The sequence below is a fragment of the Chelonia mydas genome, chromosome 2 (genome assembly GCF_015237465.2).
Source record: "Chelonia mydas isolate rCheMyd1 chromosome 2, rCheMyd1.pri.v2, whole genome shotgun sequence".
NCBI lineage: Eukaryota > Metazoa > Chordata > Testudines > Cheloniidae > Chelonia > Chelonia mydas.
The window spans coordinates 62,284,482-62,300,086 of record NC_057850.1 but is presented as its reverse complement, the minus strand read 5'-3'; the positions used below and the strand labels follow the sequence as shown (position 1 = coordinate 62,300,086).

General features: G+C 40.8%; 1 protein-coding gene and 1 long non-coding RNA gene across 6 annotated transcripts in view; one reads left to right on the top strand and one right to left on the bottom strand.

The window, feature by feature from the left end:
* NKAIN3 (sodium/potassium transporting ATPase interacting 3) overlaps positions 1–15,605 on the top strand; it is a 514,014-nt gene that overhangs the window by 477,923 nt on the left and 20,486 nt on the right. The gene's annotated exons all lie outside the window — the stretch shown is intronic.
* On the bottom strand, positions 11,603–15,409 carry LOC122464461. The gene is made up of 2 exons (XR_006288509.1): positions 15,266–15,409; positions 11,603–13,097 (listed from the first exon to the last, which is right to left on the bottom strand). It is a non-coding gene; the product is annotated as an uncharacterized LOC122464461 (long non-coding RNA).

Below are 15,605 nucleotides of genomic sequence, written 5' to 3'. Positions count from 1 at the left end.
TGAGCAGAACTACAGGAAGCTTCCATTGTCCAAGAGGTGAAGGCATTATCCAGACAGCAACACCACAAAACCAAAGTTAATAACTGAGTAGTCCAATGTTTTATGCCTGTCCCCTCTATATCAAGGCTGTTGTCAGAGCTAACATATTTTGAGAGCTGAATCTGCTTATTTTTTCTCCCAGGAGGCTCTTTTTTAATGAAAACGTTTCATTATACTGTAATCTCTAGTAAAGAAACAGCCAGGTGGCATTGCTAGACAAGTCTATTAATTAACACATAATATATTATTACCCACACTAAAAAAACTATAACATTGTGCTCTATGAAATATAACATTTCATTGATGCCCACCATTGAACATCTGTTGTGAACAGTCAAATAAGCAAGAGGTTTATTTCCTGACATTGTTTAATATTTACATAGTTATACAGTGGGTGATAAACTCCCTATGAATCCACTCTCTTTTGTGGGAGGCAATAAAGGAGTGGCAATGAATTCCCAAGGACTTGGCAACATTTAGCAGTAGACATAATTCTGTTAACATTGTGCTGTCGTACAGGGGCCACCCCCTGAATTTTTCACATGGTACACACAATTGAACCCCCTCATGTCCAGCCGCCACCCCGCCCAGGGCTCCCTGCCACCCTTCCCCTGGTTGGTTTCCCCATGTGGGCACACACTGCAGCTCCCAGGTCTTGAGGCTGTTGCTGAGCAAGTCCTGCAAGCAGAGCAGAAGGGACATGTGCATCTGGAAGAGGGACAAAGCTGGGTAGGTCCCCAGGATGGAGACCTGGTGTAGGAGCCAGCCCTATGGCAGGGGAGAGGAGGAGCAGCATAGGTCACCCCACTGCCCACTCAGGTTTGGCCCCACAGCCTCTCCATCATGACGAGGGTTGGGTGGCAAGACCAAAATTTAGTGAGTAGGGTTGCACCCTTGTGCCAAGGGGTCACAGCACTGCTCAGGAGGTGCTGCAGGGCCAAACCTGAGTGGCATTGCAACTTGCATGTACCAGGTTGCACTGCCACTCACTCAATTTTGGCCCCACCCTGATGGAGTGCCACGGGTCCAAACCTTAGTGGGCAGTGAGGTGGCCAGTGCTGCTTCTGCTTATTGCTGCCATGGTGCCATCTCCTGCACAAGGGCTATCCCAGGGGTCCAGCCTGGCCTTGTCCTGCTCCTAGCAGCCTGAGCATTGAGCACCCCTGCCAAAAGTGCGAACCATGTGTAACGTATTTATGGCTGCGGGCATTGTTGAACAGAAATTCACTCAGCTGACAGGACAATCTTTATCAAATCAAATCTTTATCACCCAGAAGTAGTGATCAATTACAAGTGGAAAGCACTTTGGGATCCCGATCCTTTGTTATACTCACTGTATATAACTTTCTGTTATCTTTCCTTATACATATGTATTAACCTCTAATTTGCCTATTAACTCGCCTCCTCTGTCAGTACAGGTTTTGTTCTTGCTCAAATCAGTCTTTTCTGGTTGCGTGGTTACTTTTCTCTTCAGCATGCCTTGCAAACTTGATTACTTGGCCATTTCTTACACCTGTGCAATTCAACTTATGCTAAGTAAACCTAAGCAGGCTCCATCAGGCCTGAGCATGTTTTCACTCCTAACACTCCCCACTATGAAGCTATAGAATCCTTTCTCAGGCTTCATCCAGGCCTGTATTTCATATACATCTCTGCTTCTCCTCAATTGCTTAATCAAGATCCAAACCTGCCAAATCAAAACAATTTACAGAAATATTAATATGCCTTGCACAATTACAAAGCCTGTTGATATCATGCATATCCACAGATGTTCCCCGATATTGTACGCTAACGCCCACCGCAGAGCATTTCCCCAGTGTGTCTATATTGCTTTGAATACTTCAGCTGTCCTGTTTGCAAGTCAACAAATGTTCTGTGCGCCTACTCATTAAGGCTTTCACATTTAAATACAATGATGGTGTGACTCGGTTTAACTATACCACAGTGTTTAGGGATGCACTAATAGCGGGACATCAGCTGATACATTGTGGATCTGATGTTGGGAACTGGATAAATTATCTTGTCCTCTATTCAGGTGACCTGCCTGGGACTAAGTAGAACATTGCCAATCATAACAACATGTTTGAGTCCCATATTGGAAGTGTCCGGCCCACAAAGTTACACAATATTTGCCTCTCCAGCCTTTGCAACCTTGGCTTGACCTTATCCCCATTGCCTCAGCAGTACTGTGCCATTTTGATTTCATCATCCAACGTGAACCCACATGCCAGCAATGCACTTTGCTGTACCTCACAATGACATAACCAGGTACCTCTTGCAACAACATAAGTTATCTCTGACTTTCTAGAACGCCCCCGTCCCCCCACACACACATACACCTGTTCTTACCAGCATCTGAAGATGGGTGACAAATTCTTTTAAGATGCAACTCGCCATGGTTGGTTCCAATGTCCCTATGAAATGGGCACTATATATACTTAATGCCTGACTTAACCTGAAGCCACGAGCACCACTGGCACCATACGGTGGATCCACGTCTCATTGACTTTTCATCTTTTCTCACTGTAATAAACATCTGAGTAGCACTGGACCCTGCACCAATCTATCTGTCATGAACTGTGCAGTTATTTGGAATCTGCTATTATATCATCACACCAACTGGAAGACTTCATATGGTTGAATCCTTTTGAAATGCAGTCCTCTAGACTTATGTTTTATTAGAAGAGGATTTTCACCATAAATCAAAATAGTTACCTTATTGGCACTGTACAGAGATGACCAAGAAAATGGCTGACTGCCTTTCAGCTGCATTATGTATGACAAGAACCATAAGTATCGCAAGACAATAAACATCCTAATTAAACGTATTGAAAGCAGGAGGCTTCTGAAACTTTCAGAACAGTGGCCAGCAGTTCCTAACTTAAACTATCATTAGGAATCTGTGAGATGCTGTTAGTATTATAATGACAGGCAATGAGGAGAAACACAATGTGTTGCTAATGGCTAGTACTTCAATATGCTTGACTGACCATCACAATAGAATGATAATAGGCTTTACTAGCTGGCACTGAAACAACTTTGTTGCTGCCCGATTTAAAGCATTCCCCTGGGTTTGGAGTGTTTTTATAAGACAGCAGTGACTAGCTGTATTTTAGGAGACTTATATGGATACTTGTATCTTTCTGAGCTGTCTGCGCCAGAAACCTCCAAAGATTAACAATTGGGTCAGCCAAGAGCATGATGTGCTGTTGAAAATGGAGGCAGGATGAAGTCACAGCCCCGGTGTGTCCCCCAGGCGTGCCTTGAGCTGTGACCAAGCGTGGGTGGACTTCTCTGACAATGAATGAAATGCTTTTTTTGCTCCATGGGTTCTACAGTTATTGTCTGTCTGGAGATGAAGTGTCTAATCTGGCAGTTCTCAAATGTGGTCTCAGGAGCTCCAGGGGCCCACGGACCATCTGCTGGTGCTCTGTGAAGAATCTGCTGGCTGCTCCCCCTTGTTTCCAAGCATTAAATCACATTAAAGACAGTTGAAAATATATGAATATTTTGGTAATATCACTTTTCTATTTAAGACATTGCTGTAGTTGCAAATGTTATATGATTGTGAGTGGCAGGGGAGATGAAACATGAGATCATGAATGCAGAGGTGTCCATGAGACACACTGTCTTTTGAGCCATGGGTCACCACGTGAAAATTTTTGAGACAACTTTTCTGGAGCTAATCAATGACAACTTTTCTGGAGCTAGTTTTCAAGCCATAGATCTGGTAGATTATTTTTCCTAGTAACCTGGCACCACTGATGAGGCATTGTGTGTTCAGCTGGAAGCTGATAGTTTAGATTCATACCCCACATATTTCCTGTGCCACTTTTGCCCTCCTCTACCAGCCCCATCTTGCTAATACAAAGGATGAATCTTCTATGATTCCTTTGATGCCCTCCTGCGCATCAGTAAACCCTAGTACATGGTGCTTTTGCATCACAGGATTAACTTGAAATCTAAAATTGCTCCTAGACTAAGCTAACACAATGCATTCTGAAGTAAATAATGAAGACAAACACAGCAAGGGCCATTCTGCTCCTTAAATTATCCCTACATGTTACTTTATTATTTACACTGAAGAAGTATGCAGTAGTCTCAACCAGCATCAGAATCCAGTTTGGTAGGTGTTGTGGAAACACGTGGATTGATAAATTCCCAGCATCCAGTAGCAAAATCTATGGGAGCTACACAAAATAAAAACCTGTTTAATACTATCAGCACTAAAGACAGTGCTTTTAGTGCTGTCTAAAAGTGGGTGAAATCCTGGCCCTGCTGAAGTCAATGGTAAAACTCGCATTGATTTCAATGGAGACTGTATTTGACTCTCTTATTCTACTTCAGAATAATGGACCTGCACTGTGACTCACCCCTTCAAAAATATCATGACAAGTCAAAAACTGAGAAAAGAAATCTATTTTAGCCTCTGCCCTGCAGGTCAACAGGCAGATTGAATAGAGTAGTCTTCATCTCCGGTTCTAAACTGTCATGCAGTATTGCTGTGCACTGTTAAACAATTGTTGGGTCCTGTCCCAGGAGTGACGAGGAGATGGTACCCAGACATGCTATAAAAGTGATCCCTGTATAAAAGTGTGGTGTGGAAGATCCTCACCCCAGCCAGGAAGGAGTTAAAGAGCTCCTCTGTGCGGAATCAGAGCAGCTGTGAGGCTTGTCAAGCCTCAAGATGGGCAGGTCCTTAGAATGGAGAATCTCTACTCAATGCACAGCAGCACTCTGAAGGAGCAGAGCTGCAACTCAGAGCTTCTTGGTCCCTGGAAGCAAGGATTTCTGACCAGGGAAATGGCTTGAAAACCTAGGTCTCCCTGGCCCTCTCAGAGAGTAGATGGACTGACATTTTTCTCTTTTTTTCCTCTCCTTGGCTCCTTGAAGACCTAGCACTCTGCTTTTTGTGGCCTGTGGCAGCATAGTGAGTTTTTGTTTGGACTACTTTAACTTCTTCCCACAAGGGGGAGACACTGTGAACATCTAGAGGGCTGTGCTCCAGGCTCTAAAACAGGAACAGTGCCCACCCGTTCTCCAAGGGGGTGCTAGAAAGGTATTGCCTGCTACAATGAGGCTATAGTGTGTCTTTAATAATCACATGCACAATAAGGAGCAGTGCAGGGTGCAGATATAGGATATAGCACGGTGCCATATTTCAGAGGGGAGCCTTGACTCTGGGATGTGTTCCATGGCAAAAAGGAGTCATTCAGTTAGAAGAAGCACACAAGTTGGTAGCCCATTCCAGATCATTATGCGTACATAGGTAAATTGTGGTCAATGACAGGGAGAATGGCAACATCTAAAAGACCCATACACAAACACACATGTTCTAGAAGCTCATCAAGAGAGCACAAGCTACAGGAAAAAGTGAATCAAAAGACTTGGGAATCAAAAGCCTGGCTTATTTTTGCCAATACCATTCTTGCTTGTGGTAAATTATTTATGTATGTCTTCACGGCAGACCTTTACTAAGGTGTTGGCCCTAAGACCCCTCCCATCCATATTGGTTTAAAGTGATTCTTTAAACCAGGCTAGTTGACCCAGATGTGGGATGGGTTAGAGCTCAGGTGCCACTTTCAGTAGGGCTAGTAACCCACCCACTCAGTGAGGAAGCACACTGAATCACTGGAGTGCTTATAGTTGTCCAGTGCCTTCCCACAATTCCCCCTGCATGCCCAGAAGGACACACATGCTCTCCCACAATTCACTGGGAAATAATCATAAAGCAGCTCAACTTACTGCAGCACAAAGAATCATCAGTCATGCTCCCAGAATCCCTAGCAACACACACGGGTGAGTACACACCAGAGAGGACACAGATTTAATATGGGTAGGGCTTTGTGCTGTGGCTGCTCACACCCAGGCTAGGCTAACCTAGGTGTTCTGTTGTGGGTGCCAATCACGCAAGCTACCTCTGCAGAGATACCCTTTGTATTCGGAGTAATTCTCATTCTTTCTTGTGAAACATTACGACAGTTAGCAAAATATGTTGTGATGCAGAATTTAGCATTTTTTAATGTTTTCTTGCTCCTCTAAGAGTTAAGTGTCACAATGAATTACAGTTTCAACCATCAGAATATCTAGTGATACAAAAATACAGACCCTAGCCTCTAGTCACCATTCCGGATGCTGAAAATACACACACACACACACACTCCCACGCCCACGCACACACTTCCCTTAGGATTAAATTAGTTTACTGACATAAAAATAAAAATGTGAGTCCTTTCAGTTAATTGCTTCCTCATACTATGCAAATTTAATTCCTGTTCATTGTTTTTGCTATTGATCAATATATATATATATCCCCCTTCCCTTCAAATATGAATGTAATTTCCTTGGCCGGGGATTGTGCCTTCCTTTAAGTGTCCAGGGGGACACTAATATAATACATAATATTCCTATTCAGGTTAAACAATACCTATAGTTAGTGTTCATGTATAGTTTATTAAATATGCCTCCTTGTTTCCCATGTCCACGCATTCCTTCCCCATCCCCAAATACTCTATTCAGCAAGCTTAACATACTGATTTGATTCCAGCTTCCACTTAGCTAATTTAATATTGATCTTGTTCTAGTCTCCACCTACCACGTCCTTGGCCTTTCTGTTTAAATCTATGTTTAAATGGATGTTATCCCAAACCTCAGCTCCCAGCACCTTAGCTTTTCTGTTTAAATTGTATCTATTGTTAAATCAATCTTACTCCAGCTTCCATCTCCTGAGCTTTTTACTTGACATCACATCTGGGCCTAAGTGGTGCCTGTTCATGTCCTGAGCTTCCCCTTGCCTTTCCGTTAAAGTTGAATCTCTTTTTAAATCTGTATTTCCTCATCCACTCCTGATCTTTGTACTTTTTTCACTTCTAAGTGGCAGCTACCTGGAGTCTGTTTTCCTTTGTGGAACTTGTACAGCAACTTATCAGAATCCCACCCATAAGTGCAAATCCTGTCTCCCTGAAATCATAATTTTTCTTCCTTTTATGAAGGCAGGTTCTTCCAATTTCCAGTTCTCGGTTTAAATCACATCTATTTCAGTGTTACTGTTCTACAAGTGACAGTTTTTGCTATCTGGCATCGGGCTTAAGAACTCTAATTTAATAATAGCTTTCAGTACTGCTTTTAATATTTGATGTGTGGGTCTGGATTGAAAGGTAATTGCATGTTGTGAGGCCTTGTGGAGAGCTGAATAGATTATAGAGTCAATTAATCAGGTCTTACACCTAAATTATCCCGATTACATACTGGTAAAGGATCTTGGGATTCAGTAATTTGAATGGCTTCAGTTTAGATGAATTTTCCCATTGCTTCCTTTTATGAATAGCTCTGCATGTTTGATTCATTTAAAAAACTCATGCATGAATTAGCAATTTAGAATTCTGAGCCTGCAGCTGTAGGCCCCCTGCCCTGTTAAGGAGACCAAGAAATGTAGAGGACAATCTAGCTTAGTTTTAATAAAAAGGAAGTTTCTCATCTTTTTCCTTACTAAGATAACTTTGAAAGTGTGAATCAATCCATACAAGTCCTTGGGCTGAGAGCACAGTCATTCAATTTTCCTAAAGATCACAGATTATTCACAATTCCTTTGCAGCCCCCCAGGACTGTGCTTAAGAGTACAGAAAAAAACATACCCATGAGTCTCTAGTTTCATGGAAAGACTTGGGATCAAGATCAGTTATAGGTCCTAGTGCACCAAGCTATATCAAGCTGCCTCTCAGCCAACTTCTCTGCAGAGCAGCTTGTATGGCCACTGGTCCCAAGGAGCAGTGGCTCAACAGCATGAGAGGTAGCATGGTGTATTGGACTAAGCAAGGGACTGAGGGGAAGGGAGATCAGGTGAGTCAGGGTCAGGTGCTGGGGGGCAATAAGGGTGCTGGTTTCTTTGGTGGGGCAATAAGGGTGCTGGTGACAAAACTGGCAAAATCTTCAACTGGACTTGGATATCTGAATCTCATAGGCAGCTTTGAAAATCTCAATGCTAAATGCCACAAATGAGAAAAGAAACAAATACATATCTCTGAGAAAACTGGCAAGTTGCTCTGGAAAAGGAAGACCTAGGTTTTTTATACTAATATTAACATTTAGTTAATATTAAATTAAAACAATCAAATGAAAACAAAAGAAATATTTATAGAAAACAGGGACATCACAAAGTATTTTTAGGATGGCTACAATGATAGGACAAGAGAAAGGAGAAGACAAATACAATATATTTAAAATAAGTGAGGTTTGAGCAAATTTCTTAGATACAAGTTAACACACAACCTGCCCTGAAAGATATTCCTGTTATAGTAAATGCTTGTTTATGAGTGGTTTCTGTTAGAAGGTTCTAGTAAAAGAACTTTCTTCCACTGAATGACTTTTCCATTTGTGATCTGGGTTTTCTTCTGCAGCTGAACTTAAAGGGGTGAGCTATGTCCACTATTCTACACATCCAAAATATTCGGTAAAGCATTACTTCATCATTCATGTATTTAATGTTGAAAATATATTGCTCTGGGAAATTCAGCTGTACTGTCACTTAATGTGTATTGGAACTTGATCATAAGAGAAGATTTAACTTGAGAAAATTACCTGACATAGCAATTCGGACTGTGGTAAAACAAAACAATAGCACTTGAGACAATCTTGGCTATATAGTAACAAGGAAGGTAGAGAAGTATAGTCAGTACAATGATGAAAATTCAGATCATACTGACAAATAACTGAAGCAAGAAGATTATACAAGTACTAAAATGAAAGGCGAGAAACAGCCTTCTGGGTCCCTCGCAGCATAAAAAACAAGCGTAGGGGAGCAAAATACCTAACTTACAAATTGGCATTGACCTATAAATGGGATAGATCTGTTCCAGTCAATCTTACCATCTGTACTAAACATTTTAAAAGGGCACCAGGCTTTGTGCGGAGAGATAAAGGTGCACTGATAGAGAACACATATCCCTGAATCAGCCTGCAACAAAAGATCAAAGCACATCTTCAAAATGCAGACTCCTAGCTTTGTCTCCCCTGAAGCCAGCCTGGAATTTATCATTAGGATCCTGTGTTCTGAGGTGTGAATGAAGCTGTAATGCAACAACCTTTATATATAACAGTCTCCTTTACTGTTTGAACTAGTGGAGCTGTCCTTTTAGCAGACCAGTGAAACACCTGTATTGTTAGAGCTGCAGGGCATCATTTCTGTTCTCAGTACCATATGAATGTGGTTGGTGGATGACTGTGAGGGTCTATGTTTTTGTATCCACATCCATGCCTGGACTTTTTTCTCAATTTAACATGCACATTTGCACTGCAGCAATCTCATTACGAGGAAATGCAGAAATCCCAGAGCATTATAAGCAAAGCAGTTAGATCTGGAAGGAAGCAAAAGAGACAAATTCAGTAGTTAGCCAAAACAAGTTCCATCAAGTATTCTTCTTTCCAAGTATCTTACCAGTTAAAATTAGGGAGTAGAAGTTAAAATAGCTGGCAGATATAACTCACACTTCAGTCACAGGCACCACTGTACAGTTAGCCTGCCTCATGCCCTATTTAAAATGATTTTTATGATAAACTTTAAAAAAAGAAAAAGAAGGAATTCCAAATATAATCAAGAAAAATATATAACTTGTAATATTTTGTTCGGAAAGCACTTGTGCAAAGAAGTGCTGCTATGTGGCATAAGTTATAGTCAAATATGCAGAAAAGCATCTGACTCCAACGCCCGTGTTGAGTTGCCCTGGTAAAATGAGTATGAATCAAAATTCTAATTATAGGGAGAGAGAACTGTAGTAATGAAAACGAAAATGGAAACTAGAGAGGGCAGAATAACCTTGGTAAACCCAAGATCTCAGAGTGGAATTCATAGATGGCAGAGTATAGTCTGATAGGATTGGTAAATAAAAGTAATTAAACAATTACTTTGTATTCATCATTACAAATAATAAAATGTAGCTATTTACTTAAATCTAAAGAAAAAGTTTCACATGCATGTCAAGTTAGAGGCTAGGAAGGACAACAGACACAGCCCCCTCAAAAGACCATACCTTTCTGAACTCTCATTAAATATAAGAGGCTCTTAAAATTTACAGGTGCTTTGGTTACAGACTTTGTACATAATGGACACATCAAGAGAGAGATAATATAGAAAGAGTAATACTCTTTCAAGAGATTTTTATATGTCATCTCAGTTGAAGAGAGATCCTTAAAGACTAGAAAGCAATCAACATAAAAGCTTAATTTAAGAAAAGACTTTTAAAAATACTTTGTGAAATTGCACAGCATGTGGTTTAATTTCAATAATGGAGTGAAGCGTTAAGTACCTTTTTAAAATATGGCTAGAGAACATTTTGCAAAGCACACTTTTATGAGATTAAGGAGGGCCAAAGTGGTCCAGTAAAGGAAAGTTTGAGCCTCACTAAAGTGGTAATTTCTTTGATGTTCCTTATATCTTATTCTTGTACCCTGTCCCTGGCAGAGAATATGAAGCTCATAATATCTGATGTTAATGTGTTAATGTCTTGATTGTCAAAACACTGAAGAAGTGGAAAGGCCATTCAGTAGTGAAGGTCATAGTTAAAATGACTCTAGTCTTAGTGTCCTCCAAGTGTACTCAAGACAGAACATTTCTTAAGTGTAGTAATGCAAAGAAACACCATCTGAATAGTATTCAAGTGTCAAAATATGAACACCCAAAATTAGGGAACAAAGTTTAAAATATGGGCTCTATCTGTCCTGCCCAAGGCTACAGAGGCAGTCCAATATCAGAGCAAGGAATATGACTCTGGAAAGCCCTTTAAACCCTGAAATCTCTCCCTCCAGTCCCAAGTAATGAAAACCATTTTAAAAAGTTGTTTCTAATAATTTTCTGTCCCCTGTTCTTTCCTTTCCCCTTTTGTCTCACCTGGTACTTTTTGGGGACAGCGAAACAATCATATATTCCTATTGATGTTGCCTCTGGTCTTCCTTCTTTACACCTCCCTACTGAACTGTTTCCGCTTGTGATAGGGAGGCAGTTTCTAGGCTCCTTCAGAGACGTGCAGGGTTTTTCTGTGAAACCCCCTCAACTCAGGTGCTAGAGCCAAGTATAAAGATGCAAAATAATTACTGTTGGCCCATGCTGGTAAGTGGATCTGGTTAGCTCAACCCAGGATAGAAGAGTGGAGTGTCTCTTGAGGGCAGAGGGAACTGCGGGGGAGGGAGGAGTTGCTCAAGTGAAATCCTACTTGCAAAGAAAGCTTAGGTTGAGGTTTATACTTAGTTGGTGTCTGAATTACAAATAATTCATACCTGAGGATGAAGGTAAATTTGACACTTATATATGAATCTATCACACCAATTTTATGCTCATGTAACTGTATTGGCTTCTTCTTCCTAACAGAGCCTCTTGGGGTCCCTTATTGAATTTGGGTTCTTTTCCTAGCCAGAGTCCACTACCTGTCCACTCAAGGTGACCAACTTTCTACTAAGTATATCTTGCACAATTCATATGCCCTTTCATGAATGAACACTGTTGCATTAACACACACATTCATAAAATCATAATTCAAACAAATTCCAAACAATGCAACACACTACACAGAACTATGGATATGCAAAATTATACTTTATGTAAATGACACCTGCCAGTAGCTTCTCTAAAGGGGCAAGCAGAGAGTAACATTACTTTAAGCCATCGATCTGTGGGGCTTACACAAGTATAAAGGATCTTCTTGATCTTACCTTCTCCAAAGTCATTTCAGGCGGAACTAAACATGGTGTTAATGTGAAGATCCTGCAAGAGCACAGTGTGTATTTTGCATATGGATGTTCTCCTTACACCTCCATGTTCAGCCACACCTAAAACTTGGTAACTTTGAAAGGAAATATTGGTAATATAACAATGGCCTGACAAGCTATGGCAGCTATATAGAATCATAGAGTTGTAGGACTGGAAGGGACCTCAAAAGATTTTTCAGTACAGTCCCCTGCACTCATCCTGCAGAGATCCTGAAAACAGCAGGTTACTGTTATGGGCTATGGCCAAAGAAACTATGTTTTGTAGGATAATAATCTTTTCAGACCCCTTTTCTTATCCTTCTATGATTTCCTCCCAAACCTGAAAAGAAATTTTAGTTTCAGCACGTGGGAGAAAGCAGTGAATTAATAGCAATAAAACATATATGGATGTCTGCTATCCAGCAAAGAATAGATCCTAACATTATTAATGACAGCAGGAGCACCTCCTTGGGCCCGCAGTGTTTTACACTCTTCTCACTGAGGGAGATTGACAGCCATTCCCCCCCAGTACAGCCCACGAGCGAGTGAACATCATTTTAATAGACTGCCCATAGTAGCAGTCAAAGCAGTTTTGCAGCTTTCAAGCTCAGCACGAAGTGAAATCTTAAAGAACGTTTCAAACTGGCCATTAAGCATCCGGCACAACCACAAAACTGAGGCAACACAAGGAGAGAGCAATTCCCTGGAAATATGGATCATGTTTTGCAGCCAGCTGCAGATCAAATAACTAGTTTCCTCTATAACCAGCAATTATCTGCAGGGTGTTGAAAATTCTCTCCCTAGTTTTCTAAGTGTATCTCTGCAAGAAAGTAGTTAATGACTGGACTCCATGCAGTGTTCTTTTCTAATGACTGAATATCACTACTGCTAAACTGTTGGGTTTTTTTAATGCATATCGTATATGACTACATAGAAAATCAAATGAGATTTCCATAGAACTTCCATATTCACGGTGTAAGTAGCTCTCTGGATTAAAGCGTATTATAATAGTCTTATGGCTCAGTAGCAGGTATTGCCTATAATTCATTAACCAGGCAAGAGATAAATAAATCAGTTATTCATTGCCATCCGTATGTTTGTTTGTTTTTCTTGGGGGGTTCTACATAAAAGCTCACTGAAGCAGAAGCAAAGAGTTTTGTTTGGTAGACATTTGACTCCTATAGCCAAACCTGAGTTGTCTCTTGTAGCTGGCTGGTACACAGAAATATTTCTTTTCTCAGGCTGAGAATAGAAGCTCAGATATCTTCATAGTTAATGGCTACCTTTTCTTTGCTGTTTCCATCCTGGGAATGAGCTGAGACCTAAGTGAAAAAAGCAGGTCAAATGAGATCAAATTTCTAAAAAATTATCTGAAAAATAATTTATAATTAAAATAACTGAAAATGAATCTTTTATAGAGAAACTACATAAAGAGGAATTCTAATCTGAAAAACTGTCAGCCAGATCTATGTAAAACACAGCTTATAAGGGAAAAATGACATTTTCCTTTGTTGTCTCATGTGATAGACCTGTTTCTTGTTTTGAGAGCTATCTTAATATGATTCAAAGTCAAGTCCATTCATATTTATAGGAGAGGGCTTTTGTAAGATCATGTATGTATGGCTATGAATAGCAAAGAGAAACATTCAGCTAGATATTCATCTCATATCAACTCCTAGTTAATATCTGATATCTCCAAATTTGCATGACATGTGATAAATTATTTCATATGTCAGGCAAAGACTGGTAATCAGTGTTGGCAATCAGTAATATTCATTAGCCTCATTTTCTACACAAAAGTATATTAGGGAAAGATTAGCTGGTTTACGTTCTCCTTTTGCTTACGGATGCAGATTGTTTGTGATTGGCGAGAGAGGAATTGTGTGTGATTCTGAAGAGGTGAATTATCCAAAAGAAATGTATTTCCTAAGTTCAAGTTTCCTTCTTCTTAGCTGTAGTGTTTGAATATGAAAAATATTTTGTTTAGCAAGATATGCTTATAGAGCTATGGCACCTCACCCATCACATGACCTCAATGAGTAATAATCCTTCTCAGGGGGTTGAGAAGGCCAGGCTGGAAGACCACAAGGAGATTGTTACTTTGAACATAATTTCTTCTTGAGAGGTCAGTTGATAGTTGTGTACTATGTTTGACTCCTACACAAGAAATAGCTGAAAATGTCGACAAACAAAAGGCTTTTAAAAGATACATCCCATTGCTGCTGTCTTTCACTGTGGATGTTTGTACTGTATTTTGTTATAAGAGTCTGAATAAAGGTTGAAAACTGCTGCTGGCTGGGCACTGTCTTGAGAGCTGGGCACCCAGCCAAAAGCCTCTGCTCTCCAGCCACCCAGCTCTGAAGGCAGCACAGAAATAAGGGTGGCAATACCATACCATGCCCCCCCTAAAATAACCTTGCGACCCCCGCTGCAACTCCCTTTTGGGTCAGGATCCCCAATTTGAGAAACGCTGGTCTCCACTGTGAAATGCGTATAATATAGGGTAAAAGCACACAAAAGATCAGATTGCACAGAGGAGACCAGATTTCACGATCCGTGATACATTTTTCATGACTGTGAATTTGGTAGGGCTCTACAGATAAGCTAATAAGGCTCAGATTTTTAAAGTATTTAGGTGTAGTGCACTCAGCATTGAAACTTCTCACTGATTTAGAACCCTAAATCTCATTTTAAAAAGGACTGTAGGAACTTAGGTGTCTAAATCCCATTGACTGTCAGTGGGATTTAGGCTTCTAAGTGCCTAAAACCCTTTTGAAAATGAGATGCAGGTGTCTAAATCAGTTAGGCATTGCAATGCTGAGTGCCTCAATGCCCAAATACCTTTAAAAATCTGGGCCTAGCTTCCTAAATTCAGTGGGAAAGCCCACTGAAGGCAAAGGGAGTCTTCCCATAGATTTCAGTGGGCTTTAGATCAGGCCCTTAATCTCAGTTCCTCATCTATAAAACAGGGATAACAGTGCCTTCTCTGTCTGTCTTATCCCTGGTGTACACAACAGAGTTATGTCAACGCAAGGCAGCTTACGTGGACCTAACTCTGTAAGTGTCTACACTAAAATGTAGCTCCCATCGATGTAACTCACCCCTACATTGACTTAACAACTCCATCTCCAGACAGGCATAGCATTTAGATTGATGTGGTTATGGTTTCACAGTGTCTGTGTAAACACTGTGTTACTCACATTGCATGTTGGTTGTCAGTCCCATGTGGGGCTGACAGCTGGAGCCCTGCCTTACTCTGTGTCTGTACAGTGCTTAGCAGACAGGATTCTGATTTTATTAGGACCTATAGATGCTACAGCAATACAAATAATAGTATTTGCTAGTGATTGATTGAAGAATCCTCATGTGCTGTGAATTGAGCACATCAGCACTGGGGACTGAAAAGGCAATTCCAGACAAGAACACACTCTTACTATCACACACAAATTCAGAGCAAAGAAATGTTTTCCCTGAAGCAGTTAAGCTGCACCTTTCTTGCTGTTTTCCTGCTACTGGATGCCGAGATGTGGTCTTGATATAGCTGAATCTCCACCCTCTGAGCTCAGCAATGAGAAATATGAAAAAATGTGGCTTGGTGTGGGTGTTGGAACCAAAAAACCGGGGGCCAGAACGAAGAGCTAGAAGACACAAACATAATTACTTGAACGAGAACTCATTTATAAACGACCACAAGAAGTGGAATTAGTGGCCTCTCAAGTGCAGATATTCTTCCATTATTTCTGATGTAGAAATCTTGACAGAAAAGGCGAGATGCTTTCTCACAAGATCACCTGCCCGAAGAGGGCTGTTCAGAGACGCCTCTGCCGCCT